The 15291-nt window shown below is 37.4% G+C and overlaps 2 protein-coding genes across 15 annotated transcripts in view; one reads left to right on the top strand and one right to left on the bottom strand.

Annotated features, from left to right (window-relative positions):
- sulf2b (sulfatase 2b) overlaps positions 1-15291 on the bottom strand; it is a 544470-nt gene that overhangs the window by 341056 nt on the left and 188123 nt on the right. For 5 of the 14 annotated variants that reach the window (XR_015522629.1, XM_087305143.1, XM_087305170.1 and 2 more), the window contains exon 1: positions 8012-8376. The exons of 6 other annotated variants lie outside the window; for them this stretch is intronic. The gene's annotated coding sequence lies outside the window, so the exon portion shown is untranslated. Of the gene's footprint in view, positions 1-8011; positions 8377-15291 lie in introns of those variants that run through there. 3 more of the 14 variants (XR_015522630.1, XM_087305145.1, XM_087305164.1) reach the window with 1 other exon arrangement.
- Positions 1-15291, top strand: part of LOC147831263 (uncharacterized) — a 353683-nt gene that overhangs the window by 309367 nt on the left and 29025 nt on the right. The window lies entirely within an intron of this gene.

Here is a 15291-nt window from a genome sequence, read left to right on the forward strand (position 1 = left end):
TGAGAGCCCGTCGGCCGCACGTTTAAGCTGCCTCGGAATGCGAACAGCTCGCAGCGACTTCAGCCACATATGACTCCGGAGGAGCGACGGCAAGCGAACTGAGACATGCGGTTGATATCATGCGGTTGATATACGCTACTGTTACCATGCTGTCTGTCCTGACCAGCATGTGTTGCCCCTTAGCACCGGTAAATGCTGTTGATCTAAGCAGTTGATATGTCAATGCAGCTGGTTTCCCTTCCACAGGTCTGCATCAGCATGCCCGCAACACACGGCTCTCCAACCCCTACTGGAAGCATCTGTTCGAACGCAACATGCCTGAACGCCTGACCTAGGGGTACTTTGGCCTGTAGGAAGGAGGGGTCCCTCCAAGGGGTGAGGGCGCAGCAACAAAGGGCAGTGACAGTCACTCGGTGTGTACCCGCGTACCATGTGCGTCTGGGGACTCAATCGTAAAGCCAATGCTGTAGTGGTCTCATATGGGGCAATCCAAGCGGCGTGACCGCGGCTGCGGATGCCATATGCCCCAGGAGCCTCTGAAATGATTTGAGGTGGACCACCTTAATTTTTCTGTTGAACTCTCTCAGACAGGGTTCTGGTTGACCTGAAACAAAGCAAAAAGGATGCAAAAAGGATGTCGAGCATTGCACTAACCGCGTCTTTATAGCATGACTGATTGTCATTGATGCCAGCTGTGCACGTTAACGCCACCAATTCATTGGCATTTTATTGGCCCGATTTTAGTCTCTTTCAGATGATTGGTTTCTGACAAAAGTGAAAATTTCCACATAGCATTGAAGTTCTCCATCCAAAGGGGAACTGCTATTTTCATTTTGATATTAACAACTTAATAGACAGCAGAAATGTTGAGGCGTCGTTCTGCATATATGAGCATCATCTTCCCTGTATGCATATTTATAACAAAACATAGCCTATAACATAACTGCCTCCTTTAATTTTTATTGAAAATACGAAACACACCCTCTCTTTTGCTGAATATCAGTTTTAATAATCAATAATGGGCATTATAAAAGTAAAACGTACAATAAGTTCATACATTATAGGAAATAAAGGCAAACAATCAGTCAATATACAGAATGCATGTGGTTACATTAATTATTAACTTATCTTCTCGCTAAGCCAAAACACGTTACCTGGACAAGTAATAGATTCAAAACACCAAAGTCGGGAATATGTCGTTAGATATAGACAATAAGATGAATTAAATATCACATTTAACAAATATAGTGAGCTTGGATCCAGCAGTAGATCCTTAATGAACAGTCCGACGAGCACAGCTCTCACGTGATGTGCATTTCCAGCAGTGTAATGTGGACAGAGAGTTGTTCAGAAACGCTGGGTGAAACGCTAGTGTGGACGCAGATCGTTTTCATGCTAAAACGCCATTTTAAAACTAAAATGTACTAGTGTAAACGGGGCCTGAGCCACCGTGTCACCCCTTTATTAACAGTAGTAGTCCTTATTTTAAATTTTTATAAAAATGATACTGAATTATTTTAATAGATAGATCTTTTTGTTTCTTTTTTTCAAAAATGACTTTTAAAAAGTATTATGATTTACACAACATCTAAAAGAACAAGAAATACAAGCACTAGTAATTTAGTCCAGTGTCCTGCACTTGCTCAAAAAATGTGAGTGTGATGGTGTCTGTGGCCTTTTTACAGTAAGTGTGTTTGTGTGAGCAATTAGACACAGTGGCCCATTTACTGCAGCAGAGGAATTTAGTCCAGGCTGAGCAAACACAAGCTAAACGCGACTCTCAGCAGCACATGACTAGAAAGTGTGTGGTCAAAAACAGAAAACCAGCCAGACATGGAGAATCGTGAGCCAAATCAGAAGACAGAAAACACACACTGATAGTGAAACCAGGATCTTTTCAGAAATGATTCATAAAGAAATACATATTCAGTAATGCATGGATTTGCAAACTAATTTCAATATTTCACTTTGTCATAGCATCTCACGGCACTGGAAATGTCAAAGGTCAGTTATGTGAATTACCTTAATATGAAAACAATGTATTTTTGGCTTTGTTCACTTTGCACATACTGTAAAAGCCTTTGACTTTCAAATGTGATGTTTTGAATTGTGATAGATATAATCTAATTGTATTTTCAGTGTTGTCTATATCTGATGTATCTCCACTGGTCCATATTGTAATGATTTAGGGTCAGTAATGATTTGGAAAAATATAGAACCAGGAAATAAAGTCTCTGTTTCATCATGTCATGACATACAGTTGAATAAATCAAGGGGGCTCATAATTCTGACATCAGATGTATAACTAAAGAGCTGAATTCAAAACCCAGAGCTAAGCAATTCATTTGCTCACTCATTTAGTAGTAAATACACAGTGACTTAAAAACGAGTGAATTCACACTTGATTGAACACTGTGACACAACAGTATATACACTAGCATTCAAATGTATGAGGTTGGTAAAAAAGCAAAACAATGCTTTTAAAAAATATTTCGTTCACAAAGGCTCTGTTTATTTCTTCAGTAAAATAGTAATACTATGAAATATTTGTGCAATTTTAAGTCATATTAACCTAACGTTCATACATAACTGCATAAAAGAGTCAAAACCGCAAGATTAAAAATTCCTCCATCATACACAACTGAAAATTTGAGAAACATTTCTGACCCTGTATTGAACTCTGCAAGTGTAACTGTCTTTCTATGCCCACAACTGGTGACATGATGGCCTGTTTTTTTTTCACTTTAGATGTCTTTGGTCTGTGCTGAGTTCAAATACTGTTAGGGTTGGGTACCGAAACTTGGTGCTACTATGGCACCGGTACCTTTGGAACCGGTATGCACCAGATCAAATCAGCATGTGAATTTCAGTGTCTAATTTCGGGGCTGCAAAAAGAACGTAAAGCAAGTCGCGCACCTACGACTCATGACTGTTCATATTTCTGCCATGCCACAGAGCGCCATCTGCACGTCTGGTGTGTGATACTATCAACTGTCATGTGCGCTCCGTGGCGCGTCTCTGAGCGGCGCATCCGCTGTGTGACAGGCTTAAGAAGCATAAAGGGGTGCATTAAAGACACGCGTGGGTAAGCTTTGTGCCACATAATCTCTAAATGTTTAATTCTAAACAGCTTTGAGGGAAGGAATGTCAGCGATGTCAGGCAAAGCACGCAGAACAGTGCATGCGGCGAGCGACTTACTTTATCAACACGCATGATCGCGTTCAACTAATTTGCTTAAACTAAGCATTCTACAGCATGGCTATATTTTACAAGCAAGGATTCTGACACACCAACATGCAGCAGATGTTTTACAAAAGTTGCTAGTAAGAGAGAAACACATCAAATTTATAAAGTGTGAGGGCTCATGGAATCACCTTAAAGGTGAGGAATGGACCATCTCTGACAGCTTGTGACATCATCTGACATATTATCTGAGTACGTTTACATGGACACCAATACTCTGATTTTAATATGATTAAGTCAATACTCTGATCAAGAGTCTACCACGTAAACAGTGATTTTTTAACATCTTAAAGGACCACAGACACAAACTGCGGTGGAAACATTTATAGGCTGGAGACATGATGGAGACATGATGTTACTGATCTATGTGTTATAACATGGAGCAGGGAATCATGAATGTAACTTTCAAAAAGTAGCTCATGTAAACACCTGAATCATATTATTGTCTTATTCAGATTAAGGCAAATCATTAGATCACTGATGTCCATGTAAAAGTCACAAGCCCTAAACCCAGAAAAAAGATGCTCCCTGATTTTGATGACAACCTTTCCACGGGTTAGTAGTAAGCTAATGTAATGTTTATAGCATAATGAAAATCTTGCATTTATGCTAATAAACAAATGATCCAAAGAAACATATTAATGCAATTCAAATAAATAAAATATGAATTGATGTTAACTTTAAACTTATTATAAATAAATATTTATATGGTTCAATTATAACGATAGTGATATGTATAATATATATATATATATAGAAAGAGAGAGAGATTTTTTGTCGATTAACTTTGATACCCTATATACCCTATATACCCTATATACTGTACAACTGAACTGCAGCAGAGTTCGTCTGGAAGCAGACCAAGACTCATCTTTTCAGCTGTCCTAGTCCACCTGTTTGGTGTGTACAAAGGTTTTGGATGGCAGCGTTCACACTTATTTCAAAAGAACCGCATTAACAGAATTAACTGAAAAAAGAATTAGTTTAAATCGAACATTTTCTGACTCATTTTATCTCCAAAAATTGCCACTATGCTATTTTCAAGTTAGTAATTTACATACTGTAAAATTGAACACAAGCATTTCATCTTCAACCCTTGTGTACAGTCTTTTTATGCCAGGGCTCTGCAACTTTTTTCATTTTAGTGTATCGTATATGGATTTAGGGTTTTATAAGTATTAATACCTTTATTGATTCAACTTATGAATTTGGTACTTTAAAGGGCACCTATTGTACCCCCTTTTCAAGATTTAAGATAAGTCTTTTGTGTCTCCAGAATATGTCTGTTTAGCTCAAAACACCCATCAGATTATTTATTATACCTTTCAGAAGTTTGTATTTTTCAGCTCTGACCATCTTGTAGCTATTTTTGTGGCCTTTAATTGTAGTTCTCCCTGCTCACCGTCCCCACATGCCTGTCAGAGTGGGCCTCAATCTTTACCTTGGCTCACGTTTTCACTCACACACACACACACACACACACACACACACACACACACACACACACACACACACACACACACACACACGCACACACACACGTTTAACTTTGCGTTTGTTTAACGTCCACAAACCGTGATTGAAGCATCTTCTTTAAAAATTGTACTGAACCAAGCAAACCAGTGGTCAAATAGTTAAATTTTCATCATAATCTAGTGAATCTTATAGGCTATAAATAAATGTCAAGCCAAGAATAATTTAAACTGATTTTTAAAACCAAAACTATCTCTTCGTCTTAGGCCCTTATTCATAGGGGGCTGTATACCATAGCCGGCAAACCCCTGATTAATGGCAAGAACTAGAAGGAAAAAAAAACTTGCATCTCCTTCGCACACAAACTCTCACATCTTACCTTGGCTCCTTATTATGAGTGAGACTAATTAACAGCAGTTCATAAAACGAAAACCTTCCTTTCTTGGCCCGAACACACTTGGCGGAAGTCAAACATCTGCCAGTTTAAAACAGCTGCCATCTTTCTTCAAAATCTGTTGCTATAAAGTGAAAGGCAGAAAGGTCGATGGGCACCAATCAACTATGAAACGGTTCCATTCCACTGACATCGGCCACAACACCAGCACTGAGTGTGGTAACTTCCTCTCAGTCATAAAACAACCCTCCACTGAGGTTAACTGCAGGAGGAGAGGAGAAATAGAGCAGAAAAGAGTGATAACAAAGGAGAGACAAAGAAAGTAAGAGAGAGAGAGAACTAAAGCAGAAGCCACCAATCTGCCGGTCCCGCTTCGCCACCTGTCAAAATCGTGGGAATTTACTAACCAAATGTAAGCAATCAGTGTAAACATTGGCTAGACCATTGAAGGCTAACCACAGTCCGAGTCCCAAAATCAACATGGCACTCAAAAACACAGTGCCAAAGTAAAGACGCAGACACCAGCTCTCAGACGGCGGCTACGCACACACACACTTATCAAAGGCTGCTTGTAAGCCAGTGCTAATCTTCCACCACCACACTTGTACATTCAGTCGAAACTGAAATCATCATATCGAAATTAGATGATGGTTTGGTTAAGCGATGGCACTTCTTTCGCTTCCTTAAAAAAAAAAGAGAAGTGAACGAGGCTTTTTTATGTCAGCTCAGCAAGTCTTGTTAGCAAAGATATAATCTAAAGTAGTCCTTATCATAGCATAAAGTAAGATATGCAGCTTATCCAGGACTGCTATTTAAATCTGCAGTGCCACGGAAAAAAAGAAATCGCATTTAGCTGAGTTGTGAGTTTGCCTTGAGAATTGAATTTCATGAGGAGCACTGGGTGCTAAAAAATTATACAATAAAGACAATGCATGTTTTTAAATTGCATTTTTCACACTGGTCGCATGCAACAACAAACACAAAACATGACAAGTGTAGTCTGCAAAAAGACTGAAGATCTAAATTGCCCAAAATACAAAATGCATTCTTTTAAAATAAATGCAGAATTTTCCTCACCAGGGATTCATGAGACCAATAGATAATAATTAAGTGCTGAATCATTTTGCCAAATGAATAAACGTGCTTCAGCTGCTATACACTTGCATGCTCAGTGAATCAGTCAAAAACATGTCTGAACAATATATTAAAATTTACCAGCACAATTAAAGCTATTTAAAGGCGTTATTTGAAATAACTTCAAGTCTAAAGCCCTGTAAATACTGAAAGACTGTTAATATTGGGGCTGCACAATACTGGAAAAATCTGACATTGTGATATGTTGTTTTTCTGCGATATCTATTGCAATATAAATATTATTTCACAAGATGGTATAAATAGCTCTATGGGAAAAAAATCACTTGTATTGATTAGAGTGATTTTATAAGGTTGTGAATCATGTATAAAAAAAACATAATAAACAAATTGAATAATTACAATAGAGCAACGGGGAAAAAATAAACATTGATTATGGTTTCCAGAGAGTCAGAGTATTAAGGAACAGAAATAAACAAATAAAAATGTCAAACAAAACTGTATAGTCCTTATTTTATTAATAAGTTAGGTTTTATTTATTTTTTTTAACAAGTCAGTAAAAAATCTGAATAAATTCATATTAATTCTTTATTTAAGTCACAAATGTTGTACGTTATATTGCTGATTGCTTTACACTCTCATGAAATGCCATTTAAAACACACACACACACACACACACAGATGATAAAGTTACACTCGGATATGGTTATACTTTGCAATGACTCCACAAATCTCATGTATTCTCAAATGTTGATCAACTTTAATCCAGACTCAACACTGCATATCCTGCGATGTAACTATTGCAGACACACACATTGCGGTATTGATGCTGAAATGACATATTGTGCAGCCCTAGTCAATATGACACCTTATTGTTTCATATATTGAAAAGCAAAAAAGACTTTTGCCTACCATTTGTCAGTTATTGGATGGTGTGTTTGCTTACTTATTACCTGAAATTTTGCATACACTTCAGTTGATCATTGTATCCATTTTTAAAGATCATAAAATCCTTTGGAGTGAATGGTTGAGGCTAAAATACGTATTACTAAATTAAATATGAGTTTATTTACAAAACCATCTAATAAGTGGCATACATTTAATACTGATTAATAAGCATCCCATGATGGATCTCATAGCGCATTGGATTGAAAGGACAGTTTTATAATACACTAAAAGACGATAACTTTCAAGAAGCAACTTTGTTTGGCCATAACATTGCTATTCACAACTTTACTATTATTCGGAGGAAAAAAAGAATAACTGTGTCCAAACATGTTTGCCTTTTTGATAGCGCTTTAAAAAAAAAAAAAAAATACATGTAATCTATTACAGAGCATGTAAGGTTGAGATTTTTGAGAGTTCAAGATATCTCCAACCTGTCATCAGCAGGCTTCCTCTCTCTGACACATGAGCGTGTCTGTGGAGGGAACTGGGTGTAACTCTGTCCCTCCCTTTCTTTCAGAAACTCTCCAGTAAGTCAGTCAGTCAGTCAGTCAGTCAGTGAACCAATAATATCAACAACACCCGTGAGCCCACATACAAGCACAGAAATCACAGAAAAATGACACATGCACTGTATGCACAGTAACACAAGCCAAGGCAAAGAGCCAGCTGCTCCTTTAAGAATGAGCAAGTGGAGAGCGAACAGAAAGGGAGGGAGGGAGAACCTATACTCGCAAATGTGGAACATCAAATTGGTTGTTCTGAAGAACTCCCAGTGTGCGGTTACATCAGCTGAGCACAGGGAGCAAGAACGAGAGAGAAAAGAAAGAGGGGGGAAAATAGGGCATGTGACTAAAGCCTACCTCACGCACAGCTGCAGGGGAGGCAGGTGGCAGTTTGTTCCCTTCTGTCCTGCGGTGGAGACCCCGAATTTGGCGATCCAGCCAGGAGTTGCTGGTCACAGTGCACTTTTGTCTTCTTCTATCCTGATATCTGTCTTCCTAGACCCCTTTGCACTGTTGTCACAGCATTGCTGCAAAGTTTGTCAAACTTTCAAATGACAACACAGAAGTAAGAGCGAGAGAGGCTGGATGGAAAGTTTTAAAGAGAGAGGAGTGAAAAAAAAAGTTCTAACTGAAGCGGTTTCAATTTCCTGAAGTACCTTGCACTCTCTCTCTTTCTCTCTCTCTTTCCGTGTTTGAGCTCTACCAGAGGCAGTGAGCTTTCTGAATCAGGACGGCAAGAGCCATCTGATAAAACACGCCTGCCTCTTTTGCTTTACTCACATTCTCTTTCAATCGCTGAGCGACCGAGAGAAGAGGAGGAGGAGGAGGAGGGGGAGGCAAAGAAAGAGAGATACTGAAAAAGAGAGGCTGTACTGCCTGCTGGTACCCAATCTGAACACACAAACACTCTTATAGGGCAGCACAGGCGGAGCTTGCGGACAGAGAGAGTGAAAGGGGAAAGCTTGGCTTCAGCGTGCAGTATTCATGGTTATTCATGTGGCTTCTACCTTCTGGGCTTAATAGTGCGAGTAAGCCAGAGGAGCAGCACTTCAGAAACAGCTTCAGCCACACACACTTGTTAGGAATCGGAGGCAACTTCTGGTAATACAGACAGAAGCACAATTAAACAAGTCCTGTCTGTTTTTTTATTTCTTTATTTTTTAACGTTTGCTGGATTTTCAATTCAATGTCAAGATTTAACTAGATCTTTAACAAAAGACTTATTTAAAATGTAATCAATTTAATTTTAGTTTACTGTTTTTCTCAATTGCTAAAACACAATTTCTGAACTCTTGCTCCATTTTCTTACACCAATAAACACAAAACCTCATCTTCAAGCACTAATAACAAAACCTTTGACTTCTCTTGCAAAATTAAACTTTTTACCTGTGTTTAATACCAAGCACTGCTCTCAAAATGATATACACTATCAAGCAGTCAGTAAACAATACAACACAAAACAGAAAACACATTCATTAAAACATATAGTTCCCAGGGAGAAGTAAATTTTGTATTTCAATGTTCAGGGCCATAAAATTTGTTCATTGTACAGTAGGGACCCTACAATGCACTGTGCTACAGTATGCAATACTAGAAAGGACAAAAATCAAAGATGGAAATTTGAAAATGAATTGTTTCTTTGGTGCACTGTGATGCAGATGCGGACAAATGAGTATCGGTTCAGTAATAATCATAATATTTACAACGCTACAACTACTTAAAAGTGCAGAAACTGCACAATTTCACTGCGTGTGTGTTTGCTGGACAGTCTTTTACTGACATTAACAGCAGAAGCCCCTATTTTACTGCGACTGAGAGAATGACAATAAACTCTATTTATCTCTCTCTCTCACTCTGGCCCATTTAACCTGCTGGCATAACTTTTCGTCTCCTCTCACCTGGTACAGGGCTACTTCTGGATACAGACACAAGCGCATGTCTGAGTTTTCTCCACCGTGTCTATCATGGATCCACTCTGATCACTGCTGCCGTTTATCAGTGTCACTCATCTGAAGAGCACCAGTGCGCAAGAGCCAATCGCAGCCCTTTGTGTTGAGTGTGTGATCAATCAAAGGGGTGTAAGAGAACTTGGTAAACAAGGATCAGAAAGAAAGCAGGATATTTATATTTGTTTATATTATTTGCTATACATGCTTGTGTTGTGTAAAGGTACAGTTTATATATCTGACTGTTTGTATTAAAGGACAAAATTATATTACAAATAGTACATAAATATATTTATACATTTTAATACAATAATTGCTGCTGTGAAGAAAATATAAAACTGTGTATGGGAGGCATTATCAATGCACCGGGATGCACAGAGATATCGAATTGAACATTATCATTGGCATAATAATTGTAACCGAATCAAACCGTGAAAACAGTGTGGGTTCACATCTCAATAAATTTGCTTCTTCTTGTCGTTGGGCTGGGTCAGGCCAAAACACTTCGCAATACAATATTGTCTCTCCTGACGCAAAGGACGAAGAAGCCTCTTGTGTGCCATATGCAGCCCTGGTATGATTCCTCAGCTACATCACCACATGCTAAATCCACTTTTCATAAAACTAGACAATCGGATTCAGGAAAGGCGAGTATGGAAGGAGGTACAATTTCATAAACTACTCTTTGCACTCATCCTCTCACATCCGCTAAGACAATCTCCTTCCCACCTTCAACAACCTGTTTGAACTGAAAAACCATGATTATCCCTTAGACTATAATCATACAACTGAAATCCATAATTATTGCCTCCCTAAAGCCCAGTTCACACTGTAAGACTTCAGCCGTGATTTTGTCGTCTGAGACAAATTTGGGACATCCTAAAAGATTTCTGAAATCCTAGGCTAAAATGATGATGACGATGATCTTTGATTGTTGGTTTGACATGTTTACTGACAGCCTGACATATATATGACTGACATATATATGGATGCCAATATGCAACTTCATAAAAAAACGTACACCAGGATGTATAAATATATGTATCAGTTTTAAAACATCCTGGTGTACGTTTTTGGTAAAGTACTCTCTTATGCTCATATATATAATTTAAAAAACAATTAAACACAAAGTTAAAAACAGTATTCATTTTTAAAAATGTCTTAACATTGTACTAAACTGCACTTTAAATCATGTTTTGAGTTCCCAAAAAAAGTTGTTCAGTTTCCTAAAAATGTTGTTGATAATGGTCTTTACCGAAGCCATCAATGTTTATAAGGAAACTTTATCATCCAGACACTTAAATCAAAAGAAATTTAAAACAAACTTCCTCAAAGTTTGAGCTCTCCTTCAAAACACAGGTACATGACACCTCTGAGTGAGACAGAATTTTTAAGTTAAAGCAAAAAGTCGATGAAGCTTTATATTTTATGCTTGTGTCGATTTTTCCATTTCTCCGCCTGCTATTCCTGAGAACTGCGAGGCGAGAGAATGTTCTATGAGAATGATATAAATGGTACATAGTGAACCTGTAAGGTTATCCACCGCCTCCAAGGCCTCGTGTAACAGATTTAACTATGACCGGAATAGAACTCAAGGATTTCAATTATCAAGGGAAACGGGAGCGAGAAACTAAATTTTTATATTTCCTGAAGAAAATGTAAGTAAGCGCTTGCTTCTGCAAAACTAACCAACTCAATGTTAAGGTGGTTGCTAGGTGATTACTAACTGACCTTTATTTCAGTCAGATTAAAATTCTTACTCATAAAATCAAACTTGCAGTGGAGGTCAAAATCAGAGAACACTGTTTGATCTTATTTGAAGTTTTCCCATCAGGAGTAAAAGATTATATTCCTAAGCACATTTCATGAGTAACATTAGGAAGCACAATATTTATAGGAGTTATATTTAGGAGTGTGCATGTTCTCCTCGTGTTTGAGTGGGCTTCCTCTAAATGTCCCCCACAATCCAATCGGGTGCTCCGGTTTCACTCACAGTCCAAAGACATTCGGTACAGGTGAATTGGGTAGGCTAAATTGTCCGTAGTGTATGAGTGTGTGGGTATGTGTGTGTGTGTGTGTGTGGATGTTTCCCAGAGATGGGTTGTGGCTGGAAGGACATCCGCTGCATAAAAACGTGCTGGATAAGTTGGTGGTTCATTCTGCTTTGGCGACCCTGGATTGATAAAGGGACTAAGCTGACAAGAAAATGAATGAATGAATGAATGAGTTGGTGATTCATGCTACTGTGGCGACCCCTGATAAATAAGGGACTAAGCTAAAGGAAAATGAGTGAGTGAATGAATGAATATTTATAAAAGTACAATGAAATAATTAAAAAGAAACACTGATTAAAGTAGACAATACTTTCTGAAAACACCTCATAGTAATTGATGGTAATTTCTTTAATTACATGACAAAGCCTATTTAAAGCCAAATTTGCAATGTACAACTTTTAATAATCATTTAGGGTTGTACTGTATCTTGTCAGACTGTTAAAACATGATGAAAAGACATGATGAACATAAGAAAACATATATTGACAATTCAATGTGTTGATTTGAAGTTGTCATGCTAATTGTGCTAATTGGTTCAGCGCTACAATTGGTTTGACAGCTTAGTAAAGTGTCTCAAATGTTTTGACGCTGACACAACTTTATCAGAAATGCAGGTACCTGAAAAAGCAGTCTCACTAACTACCACCACCAAAAAGCTGGTCATCCAGAAAAGACAGTTGGCAAAGTTCACTTTATTGAAAAAGAGCATGTTTACTTTAATTGGGCCCAATACCAAACATTTGGCAGAGAAAATGTTAAAATAATGAAATGGCCAGCCCAGATGTCTGAACCAAACCTGATAAATTTTTTTGTGAAAAATGCTTGGCATAAAAGTATGGGCATATAAACATTTGTGCCACATTGCCTTCCTTTTTCAAGTAATAAAAATACCTTGCATCATACAAAAACAAGGTCGTTGATGAAAGTCTGAAAAAACATATCTTTTACCACTTGTCCTTGTTACATTTCTACATCACTGCACACTGCTAAACTAATTAAACCAAACAAGGGTTTACAGGTCATAGTAATCAAATTAGAAAATGTAAACCACCTCTAATGTTCCAAATTAAATATTACTACCAATTTTGTTTCAATTAGTATGGTTGCATGTACCTTTTTATTTGACTTAGACTACTACTTGCATTACAGACAGATAATTATAGTCCATGTATATGCAACTAATGGTAGATATAGACTCTTAAGTATACTGTAGCACCAGTACACTTGTCAATATAAGTTTGTAAGTCCCAGTCAGATCACACGATTTCTATTGTCAGTTACGAAAGTCACTATTTCAGATAACATGATTTTGTCTTTATAAAATCTTGACTTGTCGTGGTAACAAATAGACTACACATTCCTTCACAATCAGTCATCCCATGACATCTACAACGAGTGTTGCTGTAACAATATTTCTCATCTTAATAGTTTCAATGTTTTTTTTTTTTTTTATCTTATGTTAATCTCAATAAACACTGATGCTTGCTGACAACTAGGCCACATTATTTCAAGTAATTCATTTTAACTTTGGGATCAAGATCAATCGTATATCTCCTTTTTAATATTAAGATATTCTCTATTAAATCTAAACGTATATATTTTCCAGCCATAGATTGCTTATAAAACTCTACTTCAATTGAACATGGCCCGAGTGAGACGAGCAAAATGATAGCCCATCAGCAGCAAGGAAAAATCGGATGCTCAAGACAAAATAATGACATATTAAAATTTGAGCAAATAGTACAGAGGTTTGTGAAACAATTACAGTGAAGCATTAATTAAATTCTTATTTACTAATAAGAGCGAAACAAATCATCCACCTGCACAGTTGGATGGGCACAAACAAAAACAAAAAATTTGTATATATAGTTTTGGAAAAATTTTCTTTTTTAAACAAATTTTGTTTGATTTGGTATAATTTTCATCATATTTTAATGTATTTTTTGTTGGTCAGTTATCTACTAGATGAACAAGAAAAAACGAGGAGAAGTGCTTTAAAACCAGTCTGCTATATGCTTTAGTGCACAAACTGGTATGTTAAAAAAATAGAATCTAGACTAAATAAAATTAAAGTGAAATATTCCGTTTCAGATAAACTTATTAAACTATTTTAATTTTTAATGACAAAATCATCCATTGCGCCGGTTAGTTTCAATTTAATTAGTTTAATCAAGTAATTTGAATAAGCAAGAAAGGCTTTTACAATGTATTCGAAGCACTGAACGTGTTTCCAGATTACCCCAGAAGAACGAACTCAGTTGGAAGGCTAAGAGAACTCAGAAACTCCTTGTGAGAATGGAGATGCCGGCATATTTGTGCCAGTTTGTCAAATGAAACTGCTTAAAACACTTTAATCTTTTAGAAAAAGTAGTTAAAGTTTGCATAACCGATGATTGATCTTAACCACCCAAGACCCACCCATAAGTAAATATGCAGCCTATTTTTTGATTACCTGACCCAAAGATTAACAGCATGTCTGCGGCTATAACCGAGAAATGATGTGCTCCTATTGCAGTGTTACCCACTTGATGGAACTCGTAGTGAAGATCGGGAAAAACTAAACATGCTACAATTTCTGAGATGGTGTTGTGAGACGTCGCAGACATGGTATCGTTTGTTGCAAACTATGCCATATTAAATGAGATGTGTCACGATGTTCATTTGTCGTTTATAACTCCCCACGACACCCTGCGTAAAGAAAATCATGGTGAAAATGTTCGAAAATGGTGAGATCTGACCAAGCGGCAACGTCCAGCTCTCCCTCAGGAAGCCAATACGGAAGTAACTAAAGCTGCAATTCATCGACTCACCTTGGGAGGCTGGCTCCAGAAAATCCAGATGATTTCTGACTGCATTGGTAAATTGGCCAATTTTACAGCTGATAAAAACATGTTTACAGCCTGATACAAAAGATGGCTTTGGTGCAAATAGCCATGATTCCACTTTCTGACAACTGTGAGGTGGTACATTTTTTTAGAACTCATATGTTTTGTATTTATTAAGTTATATTAAGTATGCATAATTAAGGGCGTGGCCGCTTGAGTGACAGCTAGGTCTCACTGCTCACTGTCTTGCCACCTCAGCTGATTCTGGCTATTTAGCCGCTGAGCTCAGCATATACATCATATTTTTTGTTTTGGTTAATGTTTGTTTACACAGTTAGTTGCCTTTTGGAATTATTTCTTGCAATTATCAGATACTATAGCATGCTGTGTGCACTTTCTTGTGCTCACAAACCATTCATGTGGCCTCCATTTCCCAGGTGAGTCAAATTATACACGTATGCACCATCTCTATAAATGTATTTGTTTTATTTAAGATCATTTATAATTTATAATTTTCTTTAGAGCTGTAATGCACTCCAGAATTTGTCAGACTGATTAGCTGTAGGCTTTAAAACAGTCATCTAAAGCGTTGTCATACAGTTTTATGCCTTGATTTCATTAATAGCCTTGCATTTACTAACACAGACTATATCTGAAGTATTTGGAAGTAGTTTGCGTTTTCCTCCAGTAGAAAAACATCTTAAGAACAATGTTTAGTGGCTCAATGTTACAACAGTGTTTTTAAAAGTCTTAACACTTTATTTACACAGTGTACAACTGAGCACAGGTGGTCAGAACACAAACGAGTCGCA

Source organism: Danio rerio, chromosome 23 (assembly GCF_052040795.2).
Source record: "Danio rerio strain M-AB ecotype USA chromosome 23, GRCz13ab, whole genome shotgun sequence".
NCBI classification, from domain to species: Eukaryota; Metazoa; Chordata; class Actinopteri; order Cypriniformes; family Danionidae; genus Danio; species Danio rerio.